Source organism: Scyliorhinus torazame, chromosome 1 (assembly GCF_047496885.1).
Source record: "Scyliorhinus torazame isolate Kashiwa2021f chromosome 1, sScyTor2.1, whole genome shotgun sequence".
NCBI classification, from domain to species: Eukaryota; Metazoa; Chordata; class Chondrichthyes; order Carcharhiniformes; family Scyliorhinidae; genus Scyliorhinus; species Scyliorhinus torazame.
Genome location: NC_092707.1, coordinates 196,345,335 through 196,358,965, shown reverse-complemented (window position 1 = coordinate 196,358,965; position 13,631 = coordinate 196,345,335). Strand labels below are relative to the sequence as shown.

At 42.7% G+C, this 13,631-nt stretch overlaps 1 long non-coding RNA gene across 1 annotated transcript; it reads left to right on the top strand.

The window, feature by feature from the left end:
* The first annotated feature begins 5,705 nt into the window (after nucleotides 1-5,705).
* LOC140430014 (uncharacterized) lies at nucleotides 5,706-13,361 on the top strand. Its single transcript, XR_011949276.1, has 3 exons — nucleotides 5,706-5,828; nucleotides 5,954-6,060; nucleotides 13,192-13,361. It is a non-coding gene; the product is annotated as an uncharacterized lncRNA (long non-coding RNA).
* Nucleotides 13,362-13,631: the final 270 nt, after the last annotated feature.

Here is a 13,631-nt window from a genome sequence, read left to right as displayed (position 1 = left end):
AAGAGCACCCCACCCAAACTCAACACCTCCACCCAACACCAAGGGCAATTTTGGACACTAAGGGCAATTTATCATGGCCAATCCACCTACCCTGCACATCTTTGGACTGTGGGAGGAAACCGGAGCACCCGGAGGAAACCCACGCAGACACAGGGAGGACGTGCAGACTCCGCACAGACAATGACCCAAGCCGGAATCGAACCTGGGACCCTGGAGCTGTGAAGCAATTGTGCTATCCACAATGCTACCGTGCTGCCCTTAAAAACAAATAAATCTACACTATATCATTTTACCGTAATCCATGTATCTATCTAATAGCTGCTTGAAGGTCCCTAATGTTTCCGATTCAACTACTTCCACAGGCAGTGCATTCCATGCCCCCACTACACCCTGGGTAAATAACCTACCTCTGATATCCCTCCTATATCTTCCACCTTTCACCTTAAATTTATGTCCCCTTGTAATGGTTTGTTCCACCCGGGGAAAAAGTCTCTGACTGTCTACTCTATCTATTCCCCTGATCACCTTATAAACCTCTATCAAGTCGCCCCTCGTCCTTCTCCGTTCTAATGAGAAAAGGCCTAGCACCCTCAACCTTTCCTCGTAAGACCTACTCTCCATTCCAGGTAACATCCTGGTAAATCTTCTTTGCACCTTTTCCAAAGCTTCCACATCCTTCCTAAAATGAGGTGACCAGAACTGTACACAGTACTCCAAATGTGGCCTTACCAAAGTTTTGTACAGTTGCATCATCACCTCACGGCTCATAAATTCAATCCCTCTGTTAATGAACGCGAGTACACCATAGGCCTCCTTCACAGCTCTATCCACTTGAGTGGCAACTTTCAAAGATGTATGAACATAGACCCCAAGATCTCTCTGCTCCTCCACATTGCCAAGAACTCTACCGTTAACCCTGTATTCCGCATTCATATTTGTCCTTCCAAAATGGACAACCTCACACTTTCCAGGGTTAAACTCCATCTGCCACTTCTCAGCCCAGCTCTGCATCCTATCTATGTCTCTTTGCAGCCGACAACAGCCCTCCTTACTATCCACAACTCCACCAATCCTCGTATCGTCTGCAAGTTTACTGACCCACCCTTCAACTCCCTCATCCAAGTCATTAATGAAAATCACAAACAGCAGAGGACCCAGAACTGATCCCTGCGGTGCGCCACTGGTAACTGGGATCCAGGCTGAATATTTGCCATCCACCACCACTCTCTGACTTCTATCGGTTAGCCAGTTCGTTATCCAACTGGCCAAATTTCCCACTATCCCATGCCTCCTTACTTTCTGCAGAAGCCTACCATGGGGAACCTTATCAAATGCCTTACTAAAATCCATGTACACTACATCCACTGCTTTACCTTCATCCACATGCTTGGTCACCTCCTCAAAGAATTCAATAAGATTTGTAAGGCAAGACCTACCCCTCACAAATCCGTGCTGACTATCCCTAATCAAGCAGTGTCTTTCCAGATGCTCAGAAATCCTATCCTTCAGTACCCTTTCCATTACTTTGCCTACCACCGAAGTAAGACTAACTGGCCTGTAATTCCCAGGGTTATCCCTAGTCCCTTTTTTGAACAGGGGCACGACATTCGCCACTCTCCAATCCCCTGGTACCACCCCTGTTGACAGTGAGGACGAAAAGATCATTGCCAACGGCTCTGCAATTTCATCTCTTGCTTCCCATAGAATCCTTGGATATATCCCGTCAGGCCCGGGGGACTTGTCTATCCTCAAGTTGCCCAACACATCTTCCTTCCTAACAAGTACTTCCTCGAGCTTACCAGTCTGTTTCACACTGTCCTCTCCAACAATATCGCCCCTCTCATTTGTAAATACAGAAGAAAAGTACTCGTTAAAGACCTTTCCTAGCTCTCCAGACTCAATACTTAATCTCCCGCTACTGTCCTTGATCGGACCTACCCTCGCTCTAGTCATTCTCATATTTCTCACATATGTGTAAAAGGCCTTGGGGTTTTCCTTGATCTTACCCGCCAAAGATTGTTCATGCCCTCTCTTAGCTCTCCTAATCCCTTTCTTCAGTTCCCTCCTGGCTATCTTGTATCCCTCCAATGCCCTGTCTGAACCTTGTTTCCTCAGCCTTACATAAGTCTCCTTTTTCCTCTTAACAAGACATTCAACCTCTCTTGTCAACCATGGTTCCCTCACTCGACCATCTCTTCCCTGCCTCGCAGGGACATACATATCAAGGACACGTAGTACCTGTTCCTTGAACAAGTTCCACATTTCACTTGTGTCCTTCCCTGACAGCCTATGTTCCCAACTTATGCACTTCAATTCTTGTCTGACAACATCGTATTTACCCTTCCCCCAATTGTAAACCTTGCCCTGTTGGTTCTGTAACCCTTGCTACATTTACCAGAGAAAAATGTATCCAGTTCAGCTTTGAGCATTTCAATGTTTGAAACTGAGTGAGCCTAAAGCATTTTTTTCAGTGGAGCGAATTCAGGATTTCCACTACCCTTTGTGTGAGGAAATGTTTTCTGACACCATCTCTGAATGGCCTAGTTCTAATTTTAGTTCTTCTGAACTTTTTCATTAAAGGAAATAATTTATCTCTATTTAATGCAAGGAACTTCATTGAAATCAGTGAGCGCATTCCTTGATCTTCTGCTCTCAAGCCTGAGGTTACATTTGCATGACCATCGATTTCCGAAATCTGTGAAATCGCTTCTCAAGATCACCAACTCCCCACACCCGCCCAGGCCAGCTCATGGGATTGGCGATGCTGGATGCCAGTGTTCTGTCACACAAGCCAGAGGCAAAATCTAGCTGCTCAATATTCGCAACATGCAGGTCGAACTTCTCATTCCGTGAGAATAAGCCAGAGCCAGACAAACTATTTCAGTAGATACTGCACAAGTTTCACTGAGGCTGGACAACATCTCCATCTGCTACTGCATTTCTGTCGGCTTCAGTTTTTCCCCTTTTAATGTTGAAATAGATGTAGCTTAAACCAGAAAAAAATCAAGATCCACTGTAATTATTACTTTTTTGACAGGACGTCATCTGAGAACACACTGAAATTCAACAAAAAAACGTTTTTATTCGTTCAGAGGATGTGGGCGTCTTTGTGTGCCATCATTTATTGCCCATCCCTGAGGGCATTTAAGAGTCAGCCACATTGCTGTGAATCTGAAGTCACATGTAGGCCAAGTCAGGTAAGGATGACAGATTTCCTTCCCTAAAAGACATTAGTGAATTAGCAGGTTTTTACAACCATCGACAATGGTCCCATGGTCATCATTAGACTTTTAAAGAAGTTCCAGGTTTGATTTGATTTCCACCATCTGCAGTGGTGGGATTTGAACCCCAGTCCCCAGAGCATTACCCTGAGTCTCTGGCTCACTACTCTCGTGACAATAGCACTACACCACCGCCTCCCACTAAAGTTGTACATCTTCAAATCCCCAGATGCAATATCCTTGATTCTTGGAATGTTTCTCAGTTGTATTTTGTTTGCTTTTCACTCATTTATTTTTTGAAGCTGTTGCTCAGTATTTGTGAGTTTTGTAGGTTAGCATTTGTCTATACAGTGTAGCTGATACACACCCCTCCCCCACCACCACCACCACCCAACTTGTTATCTGTATGTAACTTGGTGAAGAAGACAAAATGTACAGTAATAAGTGTGGAGAGTCAAGAGGTTGGAAGAAATGGCTGCACCAAGTCTGCAATGTGGTGAAATTGGACTATTAAAAAGGGAAGGGAACATCAGACTATTGCTAAAATGATAGTTTAATGTGTGAACGGCGCACCACATGGGCTGACTGCTTGGAGACCGAGATGTTGGACGCGATTTTCTGGCCATTGACACTGTAGGGATCTCAGGGTCTGGCCAATGACACACCACTGCTTCGGATATCTTGGCGACGAGGGGTGTATTCAACAAGAAACTCCATTGGCAACGGCAGGACAGGGAGGTCCCGCTGCCGGCCACTGGCAGTCTGCCTTCCGTCAGTGAAGAATTTGCTGTGGAGGGGGAGAAAAACTCCACCCGTTGGTGGAAATGAGTTCATGTCTTGTTGGGAGAACAAGGAGCTAGCTATGCCAAATGGACAAAACCTGACAAGGTTGTAAGTAATGACGAAGTCGGCGAGAGGAGCGACCGGCTTTGATGGATGTTATGCAATCATGGTATCTATCAACAGACAACTGGCCAATCACTGAGCCTCAAGGAGGTAGGATCAGCTTATCCAGATCCAATCACGTAAGCAGCGTGCACAGAGCGGGGTATAAGAAATTGTGCTCCAAGGTAATAGTTAACTAGCTCAGGACAAAGTAGTCTGACCAACCACTTGGAGAACGGAATGAGAGGAGTGATCACTTGCTCCGTTCTGATTCTTGGCTTCGTCCACATGGATGTGTGAATATAATTCTTATTGAGTGTAAGATTTTGCACTGTTGAATAAACTTGTTGTGTGCAAATAATAAACTGGAAGTCCTGAATTGTTTATGTCCAAAGTAAACCTCCGAACCAGAATTATAAAATTCCTGCAGTACAGAAGGAGGCCAGTCGGCCCATTGAATATGCACCCACCCTCCGAAAGAGCACCCTACCTAGGTCCACTCCCCTCCCCTATCCCTACAACTCTATAACCTAACCTACAATACCTACCTAAGGGACAATTTAGCATGGCCAATCCACCGAACCTGCATATCTTTCGACTATGGGAGGAAACCCACGCAGAGCCGGGGAGAGCGTGCAAACTCCACACAGACAGACCCCCTAGGCCGAAATCAAACCCCGGTCCCTGGCGCTGTGAAGTAGCCGTGCTAACCACTGTGGCACCGTGCCATCCAAGAAGTAAGGAATTATCCCACAACAGCATATGTACTGCACTCGGGCAACCCAATCTCTGCCAGATGTTTCTTCACTTCTCATGAGTCCTCCCTACAAGACTTGTGAATATGCTGTACATCTCTTCTTTCCACCTATCCCATGGAGTTAGAACCATATCTTAAATGAAGCAGGATTCAATCATTAGAATCTATTCACTCTGGTAAAGGAAGAATTAAACTGGCTGAAGTCACTACTGTGGAGAGCTAGCAACATTCTTCAATTTCAAATTGCAAGGAAGGGAGTTTCTCACATATTCAGATGAGTCGGAAGTCCTGCTGCTGCATGAGATACAAAAAAAAGTGTAGTTAGCACCATAGACACCAGTTGATTCATTGATTCATGCTGTAGAGGTCTCAGACAGAGTCAATGCAATCTTCTGAATCTGTTGGATTTCAGTTGAGTCTCAAGTGCCAGATCTATTCGCTTTTATATTACTTTATTATACAAATCTAAATGTGCAGCTGAAGCACCTGTAGGGAGATACCATGCAAAACATGAAAGTAGCTATTATCCTTATTCCCCACGCTTGCTCAAAACATGATAACAATCAGTTAGAATGAACAACGTAAACATGGCTACCTTGCTACATTTATGCATTGTGGTGATGGTGATGTGTGATGCTCAGGCTGGATCTTCCATTTTATATATTTTATGTGCTTCCGGGTCAAGGTTATACATAACCACAGAGGGTGGACCAGGCAGAATGTTGCACTTTAAGGTGGCTGTACCATTTGGCAGTGTGATTGTGGTGGACATAGATGAGGGTAAGATTAGAAGCATAGCGCCGTCATCGATCTGTTATATTCCATTTGTGTTTATTTTTCCTGCAGAGAATCATCTTCTCAACCATCAAGTTACAAGATGGTCCGCACATGATCAACCCTTCAATTAAAAATGAGAATGATTCAGTAGAAGTGCCAGCTTGAGGAATAGCAATGTGAAGACTAAGGTGAGTACCCAAGACACTTGTCTGCTCTATGAGTGGTAGATTTTAATCTTATTGCTTGTTTTTTAATGTGAGGTTATGATGTCCGTGGAATTTTTTGATCTTTGTGTTGTCGATTGTACTTACAGGATAAAAAGAAAACTGGCGATGAGGATGGGATCAGAAAAAAATATTTTCTCATTTGAAAAAGAAAATTGAAGCTTTCGGCGGTCGACGTTGAGGCAGAACAATGAAGGTCAGCGTAGACTATTTTCTAAACAGGAATATGCTTAGGAAATCAGAAGCACAAAGGGACTTGGAAGTCCTTGTTCATGATTCTCTTAAGGTTAACATGCAGGTTCAGTCGGCAGTTAGGAAGTCAAATGCAATGTTAGCAGTCATGTCGAGTGGGCTAGAATACAAGGCCAGGGATGTCCTTCTGAGGCTAAAGAAGGCTCTGGTCAGACTCCATTTGGAGTATTGTGAGCAGTTTTGGGCTGCGTATCTAAGGAAGGATGTGCTGGCCTTGGAAAGTGTCCAGAGGAGGTTCACAAGAATGATCCCTGGAATGGAGAGCTTGTCATATGAGGAACGATTGAGGATTCTGGTCTGTACTTGTTGGAATTTAGAAGGATGAAGGGGGATCTTATTGAAACATATAGGATACTGCGTGGCCTGGATAGAGTGGACGTGGAGAGAATGTTTCCAGTTGTAGGAAAAACTAGAAGCAGAGGACACAATCTCAGACAAAAAAATAGGGATAAGGTGGAATTTCCTCAACCAGAGGGTGGTGAATCTGTGGAACTCTTCGCCACAGAAGGCTGTGGAGGCCAAATCACTGAGTGTCTTTAAGACAGAGATAGATAGGTTTTTGATCAATAAGGGGATCAGGGGTTATGGGGAGAAGGCAGGAGAATGGGGATGAGAAAACTATCAGCCATGATTGAACGGCGGAGCAGACTCGATGGGCCGAGTGGCCGAATTCTGTTCCTATGTCTTATGGTCTTATTGATTGCACCTCGAATCTAGAATCAGGCTGGCAAAGTTGAAGGCACAAATTAAAAAGAGAAGGTCCATACCTTAAAATAATCTGGCAGCCCAAGGAGTTCAAGCGGCAGAGATCACCATGTGTAGTGGAGTAAGACATGGAGGTAGAGCAGGGCAAAGAAAGAAAAAAATGTTGGCATCGCAAGCTACTACAGTTGGTTTATTCAACATTATTAACTAAACCAATTATGTAAGGGAAGTTGTGAGACAATTCCATGTAATTGAAAAATGGCGGGACACTTTGGCATGATGGGTTTATTCAACGAAGACGCAGAAAACTGGAAATCGTATGCAGAAAGTTTCCACTATTATATCCTAGCCCATAAGATTTCAGAAGATATTAAGGTCCCTGCATTCCTAAATACTATTGGAAGCAAAATTTCTAATTTACTCAGAAGTTTGGTCCAACCGGAGAAATCTGGTGATAAAACTCCCCAAGAATTCGTTAAAAGTATTAGAAGACCATCATGCACCAAAGCCATTAATTATCAGGGAGAGGTTTCGATTTCGCTGAGTTTTGTGAATTTGGTGACTCGCTGGATGATTCAGTTGAAGACCTCTTGGGTTTGTGGGCTGAGAAATAAGGTGAGATGAAATTATTACCAGAACAAAATCCAAATCTGAAAACAGCATTAGATATTGCCATTTCATTGGAGCTTGATGCTAAGGAGGCTTCTCATTCTGTGACAGGCATGAGAGCCCATAATCTGGCTGCTGCCCAGGGGGAGTCTACCCAGCAACAGGTGTGTCATTGCTGTGCAAAAATGGGCCATTCACAGGCTGATTGCTGGAGCAGGGACAGCCAATGTAAAAATTGTGGCAGAACTGGCAACAGAGCAAGAGCTTGATGGAGTAAAATAACAGAAAAGAACTCTCAAAGAAAAACAACCTCCATTTAAAGGAAGAAACAAAATGAATTTAACTAAGAAAATTAACACTTTGTAAGAAAAGAACAATAACAACAATGAAGACTCAGCACACATTCTAATGAGGAATTGAAGATCAATATTCTTTTATTTCAGTGTGAATCATATCCGTTCTGAGTATTTCCAAAACTGAATGGACAACCTATAAAAATGAAGGTCGATATGGGGGCTACCAGCTCCCTAATTCCCAAGACCATCCATGAAAGAAAACTGAATCACCTACTTTTGAAGCCAGCAAATGTCACCCTGAGGCCCTACACTGAGGAACTAGTGCCTCTGAGATTTACAGCATAGTCAAAGTAGAGTTAAGTGGCAAACTGCAGAGTGGAGCATGTTGTCCGAGGAGGTTTTCCAGCTTTCTTGGATAGAGAAGATAAAATTGAACTGGAGTGTTGTAAACAGTTCAGTTGATTCAAAAATGGATTTACAAACCATCTTAGAAAAATACAGCCGTGTATTCAAGGACACACTGAGGTCCAAGAAAGAAGTACAAGTATCATTAAAGATCAAGCAAAATAGCCAGCCAAAGAGTCTCAAGGCTATAGCAGTACCCTACACTACATATCCAAATGTATAATCTGAACAAATAAGACTAGTGGATACAGGAATCTTAGAAACCATCACTACTCATGCCTGGGCAACTCTTATTGTGCCTGTAATGAAGCAGGACAGAACTATGCTGGTTCTATGAACACATCAATACCCGCGACCATTGATTAAGGATCTGTTTGCTGGCCTAGCAGAAGGACAGAAGTTCAGTAAGATTGACCTATCACAGTCCTACCTGCAAATTAATGTGGCAGCTGAATCATAACAACAGCTCACCATTGTCATACATAAAGGCCTTTTCCAGTATTTGAGATTACCTTTTGGAATAAAGTTTTATACAGCTTTATTTCCAGGCTCCATGCACCAGGTCCTTATCCATCTGCAGGCTCCACAATGTTACCTTGATGACAGAGTGATAACTGGTACCAATGAACAGGAACACTTCGGTAACTTAGAAACCACATTGAAACACCTTCAGATGCATGGCCTTTGTGCCAGGAAAGTTTGACTTCTTTCAAACATCAGTACAATATTTATGCCATATGATCGATAACAAGGATTTACACAAGGTACCAATGAATATGGGGGCTATTATGAAGGCTCCACAACCAACGATTGTAACACAGTTAAGATCATTCCTTGGGTTAATTAATTACTATGGGAAATTCGTCTTGAATGTGACAACCCTACTTAAACTGCTACATTTCTTGTGTATAAAACAAGACACCAGAATGTGAAAGGCAAATCAGTCAGTTGAAGAAGCACTGAAGTCAAAAGTGTTGGAACATTACAACCCAAAGTTACCACCACTCCTTGCCTGTGATGCTTTGGTGTTGGAACTGTGGTGGCACACATCTTACCTTCAGGGGAAGAATGAACAATAGCTTTTGCTGAATCAGCAAGTGCTGAATCAAACTACGCTCAGTTAGAGAAGGAGGCACTAATTATTATTTCTATTGTGTGAAAAGTTCACCAATACTCATTGTTATGATATCCTAGGCTAGGACATGGTCAATTCCAGCCCCCTTCATCCAGAGTCACAACACAGTTGAATTAACAAATGGTTCTTAGAAAAATACCCAAGATATTTGGCCCTTGGCTGCCCAATAAGTACAGTCACCAGGTTTGTAAATTTAAACACAATTATTCTTTATTAATGACAAGAACTATAATGAAATATCCAGCAAAATACAACTTGGTAACTGTTATGTAATTCCTGAACCCCTGCTTTAACTTGCTCGCACCCTCTACACACAGACACGCAAGACAGACAAACAGAGAGGGCAGAAGGGGTCAAAAAAATAAGTAAAAGGATAAAAGAGTCTTTGTTTCAGATGGTTGTCTTTAAGTAGACCTTCGATGAATGCAGGTTTCTGATCCAGGTCTCTGCTTGCAGCCTGTAATGGTTTTCATTGTAGATTCATTCATTCAGGTTCTCTGTAGCTTCAGAAATACATCAACTCATAGCTTTTCTGGAGAGAACAGAGAGGTAGAGAAGAGAGGGATCAGGTCCTTTTCCCTGTATGCCCAGGTCTCAACCCTGCTTTCTTTAGGTCTCTGAAAATCATACCACTCAGGGAGGATCCAATCATCACCTGCTACCGGGCAGAATACAGCCTTTTGGCCAATTCATTGGCCACCTGCCAACTAATCCAACTCAGTCCCACCCCATCTCATGAGTGCCACAAAGTCTGGGTTATGCTAGCCAAAGCTAGCAGCAGCCTATACTATATTGCATCTTCTTGAATTCCTCATTCTCTCTGCTGCTTGACTTAAAGACACATGGCCATTAAGCATCCATGGATCAAAAATGATAATGGCAAAAATAAAGAAAGGGAAAATAAGGGAATCAACAGAAAGGGCCCTTATATTATATGGTTGTCACTTCACAGTGCTGGCAGACCACATGCCCGAAACAGCTATTTTGGCCTAGATAGAGGTACTCCTTTGTTGACAGAAAGTAGACTACAATAGTGGCCTTTAATATTATCTGAACATTCCTACAAGATCAAATACCGTCAGCCAGTGTCAATGCTCATGTATTTTCACATTTGCCTTTTCCTGCTGGTCAGATATCACTCAGTCGTGAAAAGATCTTCTATTATATGCACATAGAAGATGTTCCAGTGACTGCAGCTCAGGTCCAATGGCATAACAGAAATTATCCTGTGATTTGGAAGGTACTGGAACTAATATCAAAAGGGAGGATTGTGGGAATGCATTATGTTCTTCTGCAAGTACAACACACCACAGGAAAAAATAAATCCCACCCCCATCACCAGATTTATTTTTTCCCCGTTGTAAATTATAGTAATAATAATCTTCATTGTCACAAGTAGGCTTACATTAAGACTGCAACAAAGTTACTGTGAAAAGCCCCGAGTCACCACATTCCGGCGCCTGTTCGGGTACACAGAGGGAGAATTCAGAATGTCCAATCCACCTAACCCACACGTCTTTGGACTCTGAGAGGAAATCATAGCACCCGGAGGAAACCCACGCAGACAAGGGGAGAACGTGCAGACTCCACACAGACAGTGACCCAAGCCGGGAATTGAACCTGGCACTCTGGCGCTGTGAAGCAACAGTGCTAACCACTGTGCTACCGTGCCGCCCACTTGTACTTGCAGGGCAAAGGATTTAATGCTGACGCACGTGGGGTTGAACACAATAATCAACAGAGGTTTATTTTGTAGCTGTGGTCTGCACAAAGGCTTGATCAAGACTGAGGGAAAGCCCACAAAGTAGCCAATGATGTCACGGACTATCACGTGATTAAACTCTTAAACGGACCATGCAACAACACGACAGCAACCCACATATATAATATGTTGAGTAAGCACATCTGGGGGAGAACATGCAGTAGATCATCTGCAAAATTATTACAGTCATATGACATCATTACAGTCATATTGCTAAGTGTGGAATACCATAAAATCAGTTGCATCTTTAGAGGAGATTGCGAAGTAATGGTTTAAAATTGTTTACCTAATATAAGTACAATGATTTATAGGTTAAAACTGTCTGAAGCAAAGATTGACTCCTTCCCAAATTCAAGGATATTCTAATTATGATTATACACAATCAATTTGCATTGGAGCCTGCATCCTCAGCGATGTCTGCAGCCACATAAACCTGTGTGGAAATAAACCTTTGAATTTACCTGCTATCTTCTCAGTACCATAATGATGACAAGTGCAAAGATATGATTCAAGAAAAATCTCATAAACAACTGGTTGCTGTCAAAACAAATGGGGTCAGTGAAACAAATTGACTTGAATTCAGTTAGAACAACCATTCATTGTAACATAACTGTGAACAGTAGTGGCTTGGTTGTAATATTAACATACAACCCGCGTATGAATAAAAGCAATACATTCTCTCAAGTAAATAAGCACTGATGAATAACGTAACAAAAAATAATTTCTTCTTATCTGTGTTGATGGATGTTAAACCTGTAATCATTTCACGACCCTGTAATCATTTCACGTAAAAAGCGAGTGAGTTGTGCTATACATTCCAATCATGGGAAAAGACTGGCCTTTGTTTCTTTTGGCTGGGATTTTCTGCTCACGATCTTGTTGGGCGGTTTCGGTGATGGGGGCGGAAAATATTGTGAGAACTGGAAAGTCACATTTTATGTTGGTGTAAACCTGTGACACAATTGTACCCAACCACGCCAATGATTGGGTGTCTTTCCTGTCGTGGAACGCGGGAACATTATTTGAATATATAAACATATAATTATCAGGCCCCTACACATGAATCATCCTCCCGCACCACATCGCAAAACCCATCCACGCAGCGCAATGGCAGAACTGCGTAAAACATGACTGGTCGCCCAAGGCATGCACCTGGTGAGAAGACCTCCCAGAGGACATCAGGTGAGTGCAGAGCTCGGGGGGTGAGAAGGTCATGCCCAGACACAGCAGAAGCAGATCAGTACCTTACTATACACCCTTGGAAGTAGTGGACAGTTATGGTCAGACAGGACATAAATTAAACTTAATTTAGTCTTCAGAAAAATACTATCATAGAGTGAGCAAACTTTAATAAGCACCATCCAAAGACCAGGAGCGAACATAGTTCCCTTTATGAATCAACTATGTTGGTCAGCAGAAAATTGTGCACATGGAGCCTGAGAGATAAATTGATTAGAGACTGCATTATCATCTCTCGAAGTCTTAGATGAGACAATCTCTGATTTTTTTTGAATTTGTAGTAAGATTTGACCTTATCAAGACTTTTACAGATAACAGGGCAAAAGGGACAAAGCAAAACAAAATCTTTACTCAAGGCGAAAAATAATCTTGTGTGAGTAAAATGGCTGATGCAGCCTAGTTTAAAGTGCGTAACACCAAACAGTGAAAAAGGGAAGAGGGTACGGTCGCCCCCATTATTCAGTGTTTTGTGACCAATCAGTTAGGAAGTTCCCCCAAGTAGGTCTCCTCTGAGCAAATGTCTCCCAGGCATTGACGTTTATGTTCCATTTCTCAAAGTAAGTCTTCAACGTGGCTTTGAAGTGCTTCCTTTGTCCTCCTCATGTTTGGGATCCTTTCTTGAGCTGGGTGAAGAAGATTTGCTTTGGCTGGACTCTGGAATCCTAAGCATCATGGTCTCAATACTGGCGCTATTGACTCCTTCAAGGACACTAACGTTGGCACGCCTGTTCGCCAAGTTAATTCAGAGTTAAAGTACATTTGAATTTTGCAATGTATTTTTAGCTTTGTTGTTTAAGAGCTTTCCTGATGTAATGTTCATTCTTACAAGCCTCAGTGACTACTTCAAATTCTTTAATAAAGTTTAATGCCTTAACTGACGCATGCAAACCTCCTGTAAGCTAATGCGAACTATCTCTCTCACAGGTATTGCAGAATCCAGTGCAGATTCAAATTCTGTAGTTAGGCTACATCTCCACCTGGGAAGGAAGTATATCAATTACCCACCCAATTTGTACCAGGATACTGCTCTTCAGCAGCTGCTGCTTTCGGACTTTGAGCTTGTAACATTGACATTTCCTCCCTCCCTCCTCTCCTTAACCTCTTCCCTCACTCCCCTTCCCCTGTTCTCTTCTTTACCCCTCTTTCCTCTCCTCCCCTCTCCCTTCCCTCGCTCCACTTTTCCCTTCCCCTCTCCCCTTCCCTCCCTCCCTTTTTGAACCATTGTGGTTAAGTGAAGAACGGTATTTTATTGCAAGAAATTTGTAAAAGTTGAGGTAGTTTTATGTCTCGAGTAAAGTGAAATGTTATCTAGTTTCAAAGTTTTGTATTTCTAAAATTATTTATGTTAATAAATGTTTTACCTT